This window comes from Puntigrus tetrazona, chromosome 12 (genome assembly GCF_018831695.1).
Source record: "Puntigrus tetrazona isolate hp1 chromosome 12, ASM1883169v1, whole genome shotgun sequence".
In the NCBI taxonomy this organism is placed as follows: Eukaryota; Metazoa; Chordata; class Actinopteri; order Cypriniformes; family Cyprinidae; genus Puntigrus; species Puntigrus tetrazona.
The window spans coordinates 1,142,914-1,148,931 of record NC_056710.1 but is presented as its reverse complement, the minus strand read 5'-3'; the positions used below and the strand labels follow the sequence as shown (position 1 = coordinate 1,148,931).

The window sequence follows — 6,018 nt, the reverse complement described above, 5'->3', positions numbered from 1 at the left end:
TGAATATTATTTGTTAGTGCTATAAAGCTTACGGAATTTTAAAAATGTCCTACTTTTCTTGGATGGATAAATTTTGGCTATACGTTTCCTGTCTGTGGAGTTTTACTAGAATATGCTGAATATCGCAGAATAGCATATTGCCATGCTATTTTTGCTGCAGTACATACTGCGCTGTGCACAGAATGCAAATGTTCCGTGTGCATAAAACCCTCAGGAAAACCTACTAAATTTGCTAAAATATACAGTATATAAAAGAGCTTATGTGTGTAATATCTACTTTTTAGGTGGCTTGCATTGTGCGATCAATAAGTGGGAAGTAATATCAGCTGTAATATCATCTCGTTCTAGACATTATCCGACTAGAATGTTAAATGTTCACATTTTATCCCTTGTGCAGTGCTGAAAATCCTTTACCTAATTTGGTCAAAAATGACTCGCCTTTAAAAAAAATATATGGCTGTACTTCTATCATTAGGCTATATTATCGCCAAATCTTGCTTTTTTTTAATTGCAATTATTTTTAAACGGATTTGATGTATGCCTTTAATCTGAGCTTATGTAGTTTTTGAGAACAAGATGCATAATTTTAGATAATTCTAATAACGTGCACTCAAAAACTGAGGTGTATAAGCTCACATTAATGAGACCTATGATCAGTCAGTGCCAAAAAAACAATATTACAATATTATAGCATATTTTTATAGGGCAGTCATTCTTAGGAACACCACACGTGTTTCAGTTGGGAAAATAAATCATAAGAAAGGAAAGAATCTTATGTTATGCCCTATGTGAGTGAAATCAGTAATAAGCATATTATTAACATATAATGATATTAGTTTGATGCAAATAAAATCCTCATTTATTTTCGTATAATCCCTACTGATTTACTATTTAACTTTAACAGCGACCCTTCTCCAGAAATCCCCCCTCTTTCCACTCTTTGCCCTACATTCTTGTATTCCTACCATAAGGTCTCACACATCTGATGGAAAAATCTGACTTTGTGACCCATGTTGCTCCAAGTAGAACAGTGCAGTGTGGGAATGCCTGCCAACTTAAGCACTTCACAAGCATGTCTGGGATAAAGCCCAGACATAGCTAACTGCTGCAGACACAGAATAACAGTGCAACAGTCTGTGTCTATATATATATATATATATATATATATATATATATATATATATATATATATATATATATATATATATATATATATATATATAAACAAGAAAATACTATTTCAGTCTTTCTAAAAGTATATGGAGTCTTGATTAAAGTGCGTGGTCACCACTGAGCAATAGAACAATGTTCGTTTCCATGGTAACAGCGGCTTATTTGATTGGTGGTTCTCTTTTCAGGATTATGGACAGGGAAGTTACTCACAGAGAATTCAGCGATTTCTATCTATTTATTTGTTTGCTGGTCGGGTTGTTTGAGAGAAAAGCATTTAAAGTCATGGTTTATGTGATCTAGTTTAAATCAGCGGCCTAAAACTCAATTCAACTCACCTGCTTAGGAGTTTATAGCAATCCTGAAGGCCTTGATGAGCTTCTGCAAGTGTGTTAAATCAGGATTGGAGCTAAGCTCGGGGAGCTGAGTTTGAAACCAGTGGTTGGGATTTAATTTTCTTCATAGATAAAAACATTTATGGGAACTTCTTTGTGAATATTTTGTCCTTGTTCGGCCTGTAAGCTTTTTTGTATTTTGTATATTATGTCCATTTTTACAATATGAAACATAAGTCTCAGGTGTCCCCAGATTGTGTCTGTGAAGTTTCAGATCAAAATACGTATTATGTCATATAATAATATTATATAATTTAAAAAAAGTGCTTATTTTAAGTCTTAAAAACACACAGGTTTTATTACAAGTCACCGAGGGAGGAAACTTGCAGAGAAAGGCTCGCCAAACCAAAAATGTACTGGCTTTTTTTTAATGTTTCCTGGGTTAGTAGATGCACCGGGGACCCGATTATAGCACTCAGACACCGAAAAAGTCAGATGTTCATGATGTCAACTTTACATTGCATGTGATTCCAACCAAATTTCTATACAGATGCACCTCGGTCTGGAAACTCTGCACGTATCGGATTTCGAATAGTCTTTTGTATCACTCCTAAAACGACACAAAATGATAACTGTAAGAGGTATTCATACAGTATTCAAACAAAATCTAAGCTGGCTGTGAGTACAACGTGGAACATCTGGAGCTGAATATTTTTTGCTGTGTGGCAGAGGAGTCCTGCACCTTTGTTTTTTTTGAAGTATGAGATGATGCATCTTCATTTTTCCTGCGTGTGTTTTGAAAACCTTATCAAAAACGTCGGCACGCCTACATAGTAACCAAAGCAACCCATGCAGATGAGTTGTTTATGTCTGGACGCACAAATCAGATTTGATCAATTGCAATTAATAGTGCCCGGAAAGAGCTGATTTGAAAAAATAAAAAATTAATTCTGATTTGCCTGCAAAAAGACATAACATAACATACACAACTTCCCAGTCAGTCATCTCTGTGCTTTAAAGTTTATTATACTACAGGGCGTCGAATGCTTGAATCTCATTGGTTGCCGAACGTTCTAAGGTGTGCAATTGTTTTCAGGGAACCACACAGAAAACATAGTTCTGAAAAAAGAAAATGCCGCGATCGCAAAGATATATTTTCTAAACAGTCTTTCAATGTTTTAGGGCCTTGATCATTATCTTAATGATCATGCTGTGGAAACGGAAAACTTTTCAATGAAAAGTCAATTCCGATCTTGAAAAAAAAGTCACTGAAGAGTGGAAGTCTTATTTTCATTTCACCTCTTGTCTTTGTCCTTGTGTTCCCCAGGAGGACATTATCATCAAGTATCCATTTGGTTTCATTTTTAAAAAATGAAAAGCTATTTGCTGCAATTTCCTACTTCAAATGGGTTTCGGGAGAGTCATCAATTAAAGAGCCATAGATCTTCAAACTGGAACATCATGCTGAGCGGTTCTCTGCTATGACCCTCTCCACAATGAAAATATACAACACCATAAGTTTGCCTCACCATCAGGCTTGCGAAGTACAAAAAGATATGTAAAGTGCAGGAAATTTGGCAGTAGATCACGTCCCACACATCCACTGATCGGGAGCCAGTCTTGACTTGGAGATAATAACTAATAATGTTGTTTTATTACTGTATTTGTTCCAAAAAGATCTGCAAAAATGTACAAGGAGAACATGGACTATGTAGAGTTAATTTTTCAAAATTATAATCATGACAACTGATCGTGATCGCTGTAATTGTTTCATACTGCGCAGTATTCGCATCTAAAAGCACAAAAACATACAATATCAACTCATACATGTGGTTTATTTTAGTTTTCTTAAATTATCATAAAAATACATGCAATTTGAAATGTACAGGGGCTGTTCAAATGTATTGCCATTAGCAAGGAAGATAGTTTTTTTAAATTATTTTATTTTATTTGTATTTTTTATTAATAAAATGAACACTAAGTCTATCCATAGTATTAAAAAAGTTTTAAAATCCTTGTTCTCAAATGATGCATTTAGTCTACTATTATAGCCGAATGTTAATTGTGTTCAACTGAATGCTACTGAATCATTCTTTACAATCTAAAAAAAATAAGAAAACTACTGTACTGCCATGGCCTTGTGAGGTCAGAGGCAAAAAACGCCCCATTTGAATCAAATTGTCAGAATGAAGCTGGAAATGGTCAGGATTTTGGCACAAAAATGTCCAGCTTTATTTGGAGCGCAACAATGCATGCTTTGTGAAAAACTCCTCACTCGGTCTGTGCTGTCGGCTCTTGATAAGAGTGGTCTGGTGATGCATGATGACTATCGTAGCAGCTGGCCTGTGCTGACTGCAAAATGAATACAATTATTACAATCCTGAGATTCTCCAGTGGCAGGAAAGTCGCTTAATACAGAAGTTGCATATGGGTCAGGGCACAATTACACACTCTCAGAAATAAAGGCACAAAGGCTGTCACTGGGGCGACACCTTTTGTACCTATTTGGTTAAAAGTACTAATATGCACCTTTAAGGTACCAAAATGGGCCTTTTAGATACAAACATGCAGCCTTTGAAAAGGTACGGCCTTTGTAGTTTTATTTCTGAGAGTGTATGATCATTTATTGCGTTTCTTTTTTTTCCGATTTTTACTAATCAGCACAGACTTCTAAAATCAGCAGAGGATTCTAGCGTGCTACATCATGAAGCATGCCTGGGGAACTTACACAGCTGTTTTGTCTGTGAGATTCATGCATACGGTCAGAGATGCTCTCTATCCTGAGCCTACGGCGACCAGCGAAGAGAGCAGAGAACCCGCTGAGACAGAGCGTAAACAAAGAGAAGAGAGAGAGAGGCTGCAGGATGAGAACGAGAGAGAAATGAGGGACTGAGAGAATGTAGGAGAACAGAGCGTGAGATCAAAGCACAGAACACAGCGCTGTTTTCATCATGTTTAGTCAGGGCAGTAAACGCAGCAGGTGACCAACAGGGACCCAGCATGATGGCAGCTCATTAGTCACTCTACAGTTTCAGGACATGATCGTGTCCTTTAGCTCTATCTTTAAAACATGACAGTGATCTGATCTAATCATTCTTTCCATATATATATATATATTTGTTTCATCACAGCAAGACATGGCATCACGTTGTGGTAAGGGAAGTAACATATCCGTTAAACGTTCAAGGTATTCGGCCAATCACAGCGCACCGCATAGCTGGCCAATCGTAGCTCACCTCGCTTCTCAGAGCGATGAGCTTCGTAAAAATCCATGTGTTTCAGGAAGGCAGGGCTTAGAGAACCAACAGTAATGTACAGTATGTTGAAAATAATGTTTTTTGAACCTTAAACCCCAAAAGCACATTGCATTACACCAAATACACCAATTAATGTTCTTTTTAGCAACATTATGTGACCCCTTTGAGTAATAATAACTTGTGACATATACAGGTCATTTACAAAATCAAAGTCCATTGAATGTTGAACTCCAATCGATATGATTAGGAACTATATTTCTTCTAGCTTCTCATTCTAGCTTTATAATCAAGGACGTTTGCTGCCATACAATGGCTCAATGATCGCAACTTTTCATTTTGCGCCAGTTTTACGAGATAAGTACACAAGAGTCAAGTTTTAAATAGGAAGAATATCGAAAGAGTTTTGAACACTACTGGTCTAATTGGATTCACTGATCTATGCTAAAAGTGGAGATCGGCTGAATGTATTCAAAAACTGTAAAACTCAGCTTATTAACTCTGAAGGAGTCAGAGAATGAGCCTATTTCCCAAAAAAGTGGAGCGTTCCTTTAAAGTTCGTCAAAATTATCCATCCTTGATCACTTTTAGTTAGTTTTAAGGAAACTCCTCTCAGCTAGGACATCTCTTCAAAGTGAAAGTAGTGTTGTCACCTGACCTGAATGCAGCACGTTGATTGGCTAAAATGCACTTATATCAGTTTCTGTTAAAAAGACGAGGGCGCTTTTCGGCTTCTGCACAGCAATCAGCTCATTTTAAAAAAATGGCGTTTATCAGTTTTTGGCGTTTTCAACTCTTCATAAAAGGCACACGTTGAACTTCTATAACAAGTTGATTTTCAGTTCACATCATTTATCCTTTATCTAGATTTTGGTATTAAGATTAAGATTGAAGAGATATATACGCAATATAAAGTGGTAAAATACAAAAGTTTAAAAATACTGGACAAGTACATCTACAACTGTTCAGTATTTTGTATTGAATAAATTACAGAAGAAAAATAAAAATGTGGGATTTCCTTACAAGCACTGTAATAACTTGTAATTTAACTAGGAAACAAAAAGGTTGTGATTTGATGTGTATACAATATACCTTACGCCAACAGCTGCATTGTAAACACAAGCCCATGAATTTATTAATGGCCTTCAGGCATATTACATACGCAAAAACAAAGCTGTTTTAATGCACTGATGTAATTTTAATTAACAAGGATGTCTCAAGGCTACTCTGTTAATTTAATAAACGATAAAATACAATAA

At 36.0% G+C, this 6,018-nt stretch overlaps 1 protein-coding gene across 1 annotated transcript in view; it reads right to left on the bottom strand.

Moving 5' to 3' along the window:
- Positions 1 to 6,018, bottom strand: part of prkg1b (protein kinase cGMP-dependent 1b) — a 111,873-nt gene that overhangs the window by 33,217 nt on the left and 72,638 nt on the right.